The sequence below is a fragment of the Cydia pomonella genome, chromosome 9 (genome assembly GCF_033807575.1).
Source record: "Cydia pomonella isolate Wapato2018A chromosome 9, ilCydPomo1, whole genome shotgun sequence".
NCBI classification, from domain to species: Eukaryota; Metazoa; Arthropoda; class Insecta; order Lepidoptera; family Tortricidae; genus Cydia; species Cydia pomonella.
Genome location: NC_084711.1, coordinates 17,621,102 through 17,633,981, shown reverse-complemented (window position 1 = coordinate 17,633,981; position 12,880 = coordinate 17,621,102).

Sequence of the window (12,880 nt, the reverse complement as noted above, 5' to 3'; positions counted from 1 at the left end):
TCGCAGCGGACGCCAACATTTGAATTGGTAATTCTATTCCTGAATTCCAATGTAGGTATATGTACCTAGGTACGTAGTAATCCTTAGTGTAAATGACTCTGTTCTGTAACTAGGACGCGGGAACTTGTGAATAAGTAATTTCGTTCTTAGTCCTGATGTTTCAGTAACAAGGGGATTTCTAGGAATAAATAATCAAAGCTAACAGGTTTCTTAGCTATTTGTCTTGAATAATTAATTGTTAGTAAAGTGTGTTGTGCTAAAAGTTTATATAATTCAGAATTTTATTACCCATTGGATAATTCTAAGAAAAAAGTTAATCCTGTTTTGCACACCGACATTAAGAGGCAAGAATAGCGTTTTCTATGAAATTCCATTTCGAGAGAAACTGGTTTCCACTAACTAAATCCTAACAAATCACATTTATTTTGATGTCGATCGCTTCAACATAATATATTCTAAGTTTGTAGGATTCGCTTTTTTGAAAAAAAAATATTTTTTTGCAGATTAAAAAAAAAGGAAAACCTATAAACCTAGTTTTTCATTGTGTCGATAACATCATGGAGATAAAAACTATTTGTAAATAGTTAAATTATAAGGTAAACGTCCCAATGCTCGACATAATGCTAATGCCAGGATGATACCCCTGCGGTCACCTATTATTGAGAATCATTAAAGTTGTTGCAGGTGTTGTCGAGGTGATATATAAGAGTGGGCTGTAGTACCTATAAACGCTGGTTTACTTCCGAATTACAAAAATACAAAAAGTGGCAAAGTGAATAGTCGTTAGGGAATCGGATCACAACGGTAAGTTCCTTAAAGCTCTAGGAACAGTCAGTATTGGAAGAGTGACGAGGCCCACACTGTTTCCCTAGGCTCTGATATTTATACCACCAGAGTGTATACCTGTATCCTTAGTTTGAGATAAATTCAGTTTATGGAAAATAAAATACACTCAAGAGTCAGCAATGACCTAAATAAATACGGGTCACTTTGGGGTCACCTGCTTTCATTGCAATTGAGTGGATAAAGAACTTTTTTTATTCTATTTGTTTATACAAATTGGCTGACTACTAGAGAGTGATCAAGCAAGAAGCTCGCTTTTAGTTTGATCAAAACACTTCACTCGCATTGGGTATGTAACGCGTGCTGTGCCAACAAACGCCAGTAGGCTGAAGGTGTAATGTATTACATACAATCTTTTACCTCCCTCCATCCCCTCAGTGACGGCCCGCACTCCCGCAGTATATTATGCTAAGCCAAGACACCCCGCCCCCCTCTAGTTTTCACGTACTAATTCATACATATGACTTAAAATATTTTTTGCAAACTAAAACAAATACCTAATAATTTTCTTTAGTGTGGTGACCTCCGAGTTTCAAAAGCGCTATACTATATTCGAATAAAGCTCGAAAACGCGCTAGATTCCCTAGAGAATATTGACTACGAGTACGTGACGAAAACCTAAGGCGGTTCCCTCGTGACTAAGCCTGGTATTTTGAAGACCCCTTCCACCCCTAAACTGGTCACGTAGTATGTGTATTATCCCTTAAAGTTATTTCTAAGAGGTCCACTAAAAAAGGTAAATATATATTTTGTATATTTACCTCTACCGATTACGACTTGTTACGTTATTGTAGCAAGAGCTACATGTTCTTGGAATGTTACTTTGTTTAATCCTGGAATTGTCAGCAATAAGCCTTATTTGAGGTTCTCAGATGAAACCGCCGCCTGACTTAGCCTCGAGGAGACACACACAGCAATAATAATCGCGGCACGAGTAAGAACTTGATTCGCCAACGTGGTTGGGGGACCATTCCACGAAAATGTCGCTTACAAAATGCTTTTTCACGTCAGCAGCTGGAACAAGGGTAATTTGCTGTTTAAAAACAGTGAGCAAAATCGCATTTTGCTCACTAAGTGAGACAAAATAACATTCAAGTGACCTTCATATTCGAATGTCATTTCAACGTGCGGGGCCTAATACAAGTTCGAAGTATTTGGATTCTATTGTCTTTGTCCCTTTCACGTCATTAGCAAAAAGAAAGAGAAAAAAGTGCATACGTAATTCAACGATATATTGACGGTTTATAATAGACCCTCGAAATAAGTCAGACCGCATCGTTCCAAAACACCCTAGGAGTCTTCATTCATAATAATTAATTAATGAAATAAAAGTTTAAAATTTAATAAAAATACCATATTTTACGTATTTTTTTATACAATCAAAACAATGTACTTATACAAATTTACGCAATTATTACGCAGTAAATAATTCTACTTAACGACTTTTAACGATCTCTACTATAGTTGACAAATAGTAGTATCCGCAATTCAGACCGTATTTTACAAAGTTTTTTTTAACAAAAAAAGTTGACGATTGAACTGTCAATTGATGTTCGTTAATTCATTATTTTCGTTTCATTTTATTGAAATTTCTTTCGTTTTGTTTTATTGCGGTAATTAAAATTAATTGTTACAATACCTTCAGAAAACATGAGTGAAATAGTGATGAAGACGGATTACATTTTTTCAGGTTGTATTTTTTGATGGCTGACTGACGTGAAAAATTTTGTGTACTACACGAGATCAAAGTTATTTACATCTCGTGCGCTTTTGAGTCCCTTACTACGCTCAAGATTCTAAATTAGATTCTTTACAAGAATCTTTCGCTTGCACGGGACTCAAAACAAGCACTCGAAGAAATATCAAACTTTGCTCTCTTGTTGTACAAATAACTAATTACCTTATATTATATGGTAGGTATTGCCTCAATTAAATGCGTAAACCTCGATAATATACCGCTAATTTGAGAGCCAAATCATGAAATATTGCTGGATCAAATATCGCTTTCTCAGCATTTTCAGAAGTATTAGAAGAATGGAATTTCGTAAGCCACATTCACGCCACAATCGTTTTCGTTTCTCGTAATAATGATATTATCAGCACATCGTTAACAATATTTGAAATGTAAAAAATACTTTGTCTCTATTTGCCAAAAATGTTCAATGTTTGATATTTCTCCATATGAACCATTTTTTTACATTTCAAATAGTGTAAACGATGTGCTGATATTTGGTAAAACGGAATAATGTTCTTTTTCGGGCCCGAAATCGGGTCTGATATCAGGCCTGATAAAGTGTGGATGTAATTGGCACTTATAGTCTGTCTGCACACGAGCTCTCTGATATAATATTAACGTTCAAATGCACATTCCTTTCTAATATATTGCACACGCGTATATGACCTAGGTACTGACTAGGGCTTGCAATATATCGGACGGTTTTCAATTCCGGAACTGATTTTCGATATTGGGGCCCGATTCCGGAATTCCGGAACTGGTTCCGGAATTGGGGTTCACCATATTTTTATTGGATTTTTTAATAAAAAACAACAAAAAATTTGAAATTCTGATACTTAACGTTTATCAAAGATAGTATTGTTTCAATGGAAATTAATTTGAAGTATTATTAATCGAGAAATATCAATAAACTGCGTAGTGCCGTCTTTGCACCTCTTATTTTAGCACTTTATTACTATGGTCACTTTAATTCACTTCAATGATACGGCATAAATATTTATTTGGGAAAAGTACGGATGCTAGCAAACCATTTGATGTCTAATTTTATAATGTCTAAATATAACGGCTGCGTAGCCTAGTAAGTAGTTGTTCTGTTTACGAAGATGAAGGTCCTAGGATCCCGTACTCGGTAAGGGCATTTATTTTGTTTAAATAACGATTATTTGTTCCTGAGTTAAGGTTGTGTTCTATGTATTTAAGTATTCAGATATTCCTATTACCTTTGTGCATTGCTGACTAGTGCTCAAAACTTAAGCTTAAACCGAATGGACTAAATATAACTGTATTGACACATAGACTTAATGCAAAACATACTTAAACGTGCTTTTCAGGTTTGGTTTTTTCATTACTACCTAGTTCCTAATTCAGAATTTAATATGTTCTGCTGCGGATCCGAAATCTTTCATTAAGGAAACTTTCTAAATTGTGAATCAAATATCCAAATATTTATACATTTTGATTCAAAAGTTTCGCGTAGGTAGGATTCTGGGCAATTATAAATGTATGGCTTTGCTTTATACTTCATTTTTAGCATTAGAAAAAAGGTAAACAATCTAATATTGACGTGTCTTTTTATTGTAAAACGCTTTTTGAAAATAAGTAACTTATATTTATGAAAGCAAAGTAATGTAAATGTATCGTATATTATTTATAATTTTTGCATATTTACTTATTTTCCAAACGCGTTATTCAAGAAAAAGATATGTCAATATCGCTCACATTCTTTCTAATGCTAAAAAAACGAACTCTAGCAAGTATCAAAAGTAAAAAAAAATGATGGTTAATGCGGCATGTTAATACATCCTGATAGACTTAAGACGGCTAATAACACTAGCATGGTGTAGTCTCTTAAGGGACTGTCAACACCCAATGTCCTTGAAATTGATGTTACTTAAACATTTTTTTAAGAAAGACTATTTGTTTTAGTCAAGTAAGAAAAATATATGTTCATATTAATTATATTTCAAAGACCGTGGTTGTACTCGATACATGATTGAACGAAATCGGCTCGATAGAAAATAATTGCAAAGATTGGTCTTAAAATAACAATTAAACGGTTCAATGTCTTTATTGTTTTGACTTATGGGTCTGCAATTAAAATCACAATTTCAAAATATTTATATCTAAACCGCTAACAAGTAAAATATTACAATAATAATCCACTTTTTTTTATTTAAATAATTTTCTTATTATTCCCTTGCCCAGGCCCAGTAACATGCGACAGTGCTATCTCATTTACTCCAATACAAATAGACAGTGTGCGCGCTTTAGGTATTGACAGCCTCTTAACGATTTTCAGCAGTAATCGTAATAAAATCGAATTAAATTACTTAAATCCAATTCCGGAATTTTCGATATTCGGTGGTCTCAATTCCGGAATTGTAATATCGGAAAATTGGAATTGTAATATCGGAAAATCGGAGTCTTGCTAACCCGCGATTGTTAAAATTTGCCGCCTTATGCTACTGACGTTCTGCTTGACCAACTATATAACAACATTAACAACACCGGTAACTAATGAGATAAAAGGGTAACAGATTAGTATAGGCTTGTTTGCGGCCAACTCATTGTTACGTCACGTGTACCTACCGCTTTCCGAGCAAAGTTTACACCCTATACCCTACTTCCAAGAATGGTTATAGTGTATTACGGCATGGCATGTAATAACGCTAACAAGTTCTCGGTAAAGTTTCCATGGACTGCCTCGCGGGGCCCCGAAACTAACTCAAAACTAAAACATGTAGACCGCGAGCCTGGAACTGGGCTACAACCGCGAACATCGAAGTTCGTCAATTGCGGGCATTTTTCTCTGTCACTCTAATTACGTCTTAGTGAGAGTAAAAGAGAAAGAGCAATTTGCGAAATTCGGTTTGGTTGCGGCCTCCCGGGCAAAAACTCCTATGGTTATTGGTTAACGGCTATGTATGATGATCCCTCGTGGATGTCAGCTGCCGCTCCGTTGATGGGTTGAGGAATGACGAAAGCTAAAAGTTTTCTTATGTTTGACCATAGGTATCTATGAATCAGTAGGTATGCCCGAAAAGTTGTCCGTTTTGATTAGAAAATTGAAGTGGTGTGTGCTGTATTGTATTGGGTCGGTACAGTTTTGATGGTACGCTTTTTGTATTGTATGAAGGAACGTTTTGGGTCCTCCATAGTGCCTATTTTTTACTGGAGTGGACTTTTAATGGAGTATGACCGAAATGAGCGACCTAGAAGACAACTATTTCATGACAGTTCCATTGGGTTATGTAATACCTACCTACCCCATGTCCGATGTAGTTGAAAAGTTATTAATTGTTGTGAAGGCGGTCTGAGGGACAGAAATGTGTGATATACTTAAACAAGATTTGATTGTTTACTTCCTTTTAACTTTGTTAATTAAGTCTGTCTTTATGGGGCGACATATTCGTTTACTAGAAAAAGCCCTCTATTATAGAAAAAATAGATTTGTTAGGATCAGGGCCCGTACATGTCATGCCGTTGACGGAAAAATGACGTCATGCTACATAGAGTATGATTCCAATTAGTATTTTCGTAATAATTAACCCATTCAGATCAGTGAGAGAATTTTCTCCCACTGTACTTTTCCGTCATAATATTTGGTGATCGTTGTATTGTATCTTAGGTAATTATCTACTAACAATGATGTTAATATTCATATTTTTTTTTCGGTTGTTTATTAACAAGGCAGTTGAAACAGTCACCACTGACTAATATTGTATTATTATAATAGTGTGTGACAAATATTTACAATTTTTTTTTAAATATATTGTTTTGTGTGAGGGGTAAGGCAAGGGAAATGGGTCAAATTGAACTTCCGAGATTTGACCCATAAAACAACAACAAACACAGCAGGTTAAATATGTAATAAATAAATTTGTTCATTCCTACAAATTGCATTTTTTTTATAGGTACTGAAAAAAGGTGGTTAGTAAAAATGTTGCATAATGTTGTTCAACTGGTCGGCTTCATAAGCTGCGATTTTTTTTACCGAGCGCTCTAGGCCGGAGAGCCATAAGCTGAGTCATACGTTTTAGCTAAAAACGGTTTGTATGGTGGCCCGGCGTATTGTGTACGCTCGACGGGTCTTGGCCATGAATGAATTAATCATTCATCAACCTCTTTAGTTAACTGATATACTTGACAATCAGTACAGAAACGTCTAACTGACTTTTATCTTACAGTCACTCGACTAAATATTATAGATTGTTAGTTTTTTAATCCTATAGGTATATATATATATATATATAAACGTAGAAGTCCTGACTGACTGACTCACTTAAATCAATGGCCATCAGTCCAAATTATTGGACCTAGAGAGCAAAATTTTTCACAATAGGTAGTTTTTATAACGTTAGTATCCACTGAGAAGGGATTCTTCAAAATTCATCCCCTTAGGGGGTTAAAAAGGGGATGAAAGTTGGTATGGGTTCAAGTTTTATTTTAAGCTAGGAATTTAAAACCTCGTAAAAATATTTTTAAAATACAAGAAAACGAATTTAAACGTTTTTGCAAATTCATCCCTTAAGATGGAAAAAAGGGGTTGAACGTTAGTATGTAGATCATAATATTTTTTGAGTGCGGGACTTGAAACTCTGTACATGGGCATATTATTAATTAAAACACAAGAAAAGTTATTTCAGCGTTTTTAAAAATTCTTCCCCTAACAGGCTTAAAAAGGGGTTGAAAGTTGGAAATATCAAATTCTATGAAACTTCTTATAAATGCATAATATAAGATACAAAATAACATTAACTGAATGTTATTAAAAATATAAAGTTTGTCTTGGGGTTGAAATTTTATACTAAGTAAGGAACTTGAAACTTTGTAAAAATGTAATATAATAAAAGGGAAAATAACTTATTTCAGCGTTTTATTTAGTTCATTCTCTAAAAGGTCTCTAATGGGGTTGAAAGTTTGTATTAGGTTCAAATTTTATTTTAAGCGAGAAACTTGAAACTTCGTGAAAAGATATTTTATTAAAAGAGAAGAAAACTGATTTCAATACTTTTGAAAATTCATCTCTCGAGGTGGTGAAAAAGGGGTTGAAAGTTTGTATGGAGATTAAAATGTTTTTCGAGTACGGAACTTGAAGCTTTGTACATTTGAATATTATTAAAAAACAAGAAAAATAATTTCAGCGTTTTTCAAAATACATCCCCTAACTGGATTAAAAAGGGGGTTGAAAGTTTTAATCCATTATAAATACTTTAAAACTTCTTAAAAAAGCAGGCTAGCCGATTACAAAAAGAGTAATTTCGACGTTTATGGAAATTTAACCCCTAAGGGGGGTTAAAAAGGGGATGAATTTATGTATGGGTTTCAAGTTTAATTTAGAGCTAGGAACTTGAAACTATGTAAAATGGTATTATATTAAAATAGAAGGCAATTCATTTATTTATTTATTTATTTTAAACTTTATTGCACAAATTCAAGTATAACGTACAATAGGCAGACTTAATACCTTGAGGCATTCTCTACCAGTCAACCACTGGGCCAAACAGAAATTTGCTAAGGTGGGTAATATTAATATGTGATGGGTTTCTTTTCACACTGCGAAAAGAAAATATTACAAAATTAAATACTAAGTCTAATACTAATAGGCCAGTATACAAACTAATAGGTAATATATATATATATATATATATATATATATATATATATATATATATATATATATATATATAATACTTTTATGAACTACACAATAATTACTAATTAATTACATAATATATTATACATAAATATACTTCTGCATGGGGTTTTGTAATTTCAGCGTTATATTCTTCCCCTGAGTTTGTGAAAAGGGGTTGAAAGTTTTCATCAGAAACGATTTTTTTCTGTAAATAGTGAACATAAAATGTATTGAAAAGGCATAATAATAAAAAAAAAACAAGAAAAGTGATTTCAGCGTGTTTAGAAATTTATTCCCTAAGGGAGTTAACGGGTCGAAAGTTTGTATTAATTCCCTAAATCGATGAAAAAGGGTTGAAAATTTGCATCGGGAGCGAACAGTTTTTTTTAAATAATGGACTTCAAAATTTTCTAATGGGATGGACAGGGATTACATCGAGGGCATTTTTTTTAGTCAGGATCTAGAAACTTCGTTGTTTGGGATGGGACAGACAAGTCTCATGCGTTGTATAATTAGTAACAAATGATTAACCGTCCTTACTGCAATCTTTTGCTGCATAATGTACTACCAACATACAAATTCACGCCTACGAAGTCGCGGGCAACAGCTCGTAATAGATATTTTTGATTGTTAACAGTGTATTTAACGAAACGATTGTTTTTTTTACGCGTCAATAGGTTAGTTATCAAAATTTATATTGTTATATAAAAAAACTGTCTGTATGTGAAATAAGGTCATTTTTACGTCACGGGCATCAAATGTACGGGCCTCGGTTAGGATCAATCTAAGCCTAAATAAATCTAAAATTAAATAAACATATACAATATAAAATTAATAAGACCGGCTACCCCGCGCAATCTCCGGTGAAAAGGTGCCCATCACACTCACTGCGTTGCCGCGTTGAATTAACAATGCACATCTATTGCACCAAAAATGTCCCGGAGTGCTAGTCAAGGCCCCTTAGGAGTAGTAAATTGATGTAGGTATATGTTTTAATGAAATCGGGTAGTCATTAAGACATGTACCCATGCCTAACAAATTGACAACTTTAATATTGGGACGTTTTGAGTACAGTGGGATAATCAGTTCTCCAATAAATTATAGGTACAGTACAGTACAATCACTGATTGTAAAGAACAATTATTTATAACGAATTCAGAATAACCTGCTTCAGACAGGGAAATTTAACTTTGTTCATTTCCAATTCGTACCACCGTTTATTTATAGAAAACAGAAGATATTATTTGCGTTTCATTCACGCTGTAAATAAAACTAAAGAAACTCTAATTCTGTTACACTTTTATTGTTATTTTGTAACAAAACCTTTCTAAGTTTTATTAATTTCAATCAAATATGTTATGCCCGAATAACAACATAACTACTTATAAACGAGCGACAGTGGCAGTTTCCGCTCGCTGTTTCTTCAATGTTAAGTAGTATTTAAGTGTTTTTGGATAAATAAAAATATATATGTATTTAAAAGATAGGTGATTTACTTTGATCAATATTAGAATAGTTTTATACGCTGAGTCGCATACCTATAATATGAAAATTCAGTATCAATTATTTTAAAGCATTTTAACGAGGAAATCACATGTAATGTATTGTAATTTTTTTTTTAATTTTACATATTTACACGTAACGTTATCTGACTACTATGTTATTTATTGACAATAACAATATACATAATGGATATATACAGATGATTACTATAACTAGCTTATATCTAAAATAGGCCCTTGAGGCATTGTACCAAGGATGCTGGCGGCATTTCCTCGTTGTATCGCAATACTGATACGTTGTGCGAGGAAGCCGCCAGCTCTTCGGTCACCAGTTACGTCAACCAGACGTTTCGCGATTTCTCCAAAAAACTTGTGCGCGCTGGGACCCCATGGACCTAGAGTTTCAACGCCAAATGGTACAAAATGGTACTCTCTACCGAGGCTCTTATATTTATTACGTTTCAAAATTTCGGCACTTTCCGCCGCTGCGCCCGCTTTTACATTAGTCCGTTGGAGGTGGGACGGTGCCAGTGTGTCTACGCAGGTAGCATCCCACACTAACATCCGTCCCAAGCTCCAAGGAACCAAGGACACCCCATCAGGCCTCTTGCCATCATCCCTGATAATGGCAGTTGGCTCAAGAAGAGCAGGCAAATTGATGGTGGCACGTTATCTTAGTTTCAATATTCGTTTTTGTCACTAAATATTATTAATAGGTAATGTTTTTATAGTTTTATATGTTTTTTTACGTAAACATACCTATTAGTTCTGGCGGCATAAATGTAACAGCGTAAATATGACATACAACTTTTAACGTTTCATATGTGTGTGGTTGTAGCACGGTCGCATATTTATCGCCTATCACCATGCCTGTCACTGTCACGTTCTAACAAGTATCTAAGTGCGAAAGCGACGGGCATAAAAATGAAACTACGCTCGCACCGCTGGGTTGTGCTGTAAAGAGCAGAAAAAATCTTTGTAGAAAAAAATGCAATCTGATAAATAAAAATTCGGTTAGGATCCTCATCAGATCCAAACAAGAGGTTAATTTAAGCCTAATAAAGAGAGAAATTGAAAACTCGCAAAGTTCTTCCTAGCGTTGTCCCGGCATATTGCCACGGCTAATGGGAGCCTGGGGAGTCCGCTTGACACCTAATCCCAAGATTTGGCGTAGGCACTAGTTGTTACGAAAGCGCGTGCCATCTGACCTTCCAACCCAGAGGGTAAAACTAGGCATTGTTGGGATTAGTCCGAAAAACTCATTGGTACGAGCCGGGGTTTGAACCCGCGACCTCCGGATTGAAAGTCGCACGCTCTTACCGCTAGGCCACCAGCACTCGCAAAATTAAAGTGTACATCGCCGTCGATTGTCGACACAATTAACAAACACGTTTGTACATTACTATTATAACGTCCTTAAATGAAGATTTGAAGAATCATCGTTAATTAATGATTTCATTGTCAGTTCCTCCCTATTGTAACCGTTCAATTCTCATTGTTTCGAAGAGGGTAAAGAATAGGAACGGCATTCTCCATTCATTTAATTTCTAACTTGGCGAAGTTTTCGCAATTTAGTATTGGGTTTCTGGCGCTGAGTATTATTTTTGTTGAACGAGTTCAGTTTAATACAAGAATCTTATAATTTTAGTTTAAACAAAAAAGTAACAGTTAAATCAATTAATTGATTGATGACTTTAGATTATGATTTATAATTAAGCAATCTTGTGTTGATGAATAAGAGTTCAACTCATACTATAGTATGTAACTAAAAAGTAGTCAACTGGTAAATAATGCCTCTAAGTCCTTTAAAATTTAATAGGTGCGACAACCCGTGTCCCCCATTTAGTAATCAATTTCCCAAGGCCCCATCTCTCCTTTCCACCCTGCTAATGTTACAACCTTTATTTTACACTAAATGGGTTTGATGTTTCCTATTTGCAAGGAGAATATTAAAAGGGCACGACGTCCGACACGCCCTTTAGTGAGGTCATTAGTGTCGCGGAAGTATCAGTTTCTCGTAACGAAGCCCAATAGAAGACAAAGATAAACTCACCCCGGTATTGGGAGCAGCAATTCACGGCCTCTATTACTCATCGCCTCGCCGCGAAACGTTATAAATTCTATCACCCCGGGGTATTATTACATACCCACTGTTTTCCACCGACGAACACTGTGCCTACTTTCTGTACTTTAGTATGTAAGTAACTGGGAAAATGTGTGTAAGCTTTCATGCTGTTAGTAGTTGCATGTCGCTTATGTTCACGAAGACAATCTCTGAAATATTGTTCCTTTCGACTGGCACTCTCTTTCAGTTTGACGATGTATTTCTCAACCTTGTGCTGTCGTATTTTTATGTTTTCCGAGAGAAATCCGTCCTTTTCTTGAGTTAATTAAGTGCCTTACCTACCTCTGTTATTACATTTTAAATTCTAATCAAGCTTCAAAGTTGAGTCCTTCTTTCATATCCGAAATCAGAAACAGTTTTTTTATTTTAATGTGAAACGGATGTTGCTTGAAATTTAATATTCTCTTGTAATATTATATTGTTAGGAATGAGCTATATAGTTTGAAAGCAACATAAGCTAATGACAATACAATATGTTGATTGGAAGTATTATGAGGAACGTACGTATGCAAACGAATATCACACTTTATAACTTTTCTCGTTTCAAAAAGTTACAACCTATAGGATATTATAGACGTATAGAGAAACACGGGAAAATATTGGAATTACTTGAATAGGTAGGTAACAGAACTTTTTCCCTTTAAATATAAAACGACGGCCGCAGATTGTGGAAACGTCACTGTTAAATATTTATAACGAGGTTCCTTTACGGATCCTTTTTACGTAGTCTAATATTTGAAGAGCATTAGATCACATTCACTCATCAGTCCGACTTTTTTCGACAGTTTTTTATATAAATAAAAAAAGAAAATAAAAACTTAAAGATACTTAAACATATTACAGACAAATACAATTTATTTAAAAACACAACATAATACATATAAAACTTAAAATCTAAATCTAAAAATAAATAAAACTAATCTTAAAATAAATAATAAAAAACTATCCCCCTGCGGCATGGTGCCGTAGATGCTGGCAGCATTTCCTCGTTGTATCGCAATACTTATTCTCTGTGCGAGGAAGCTGCCAGCTCTACG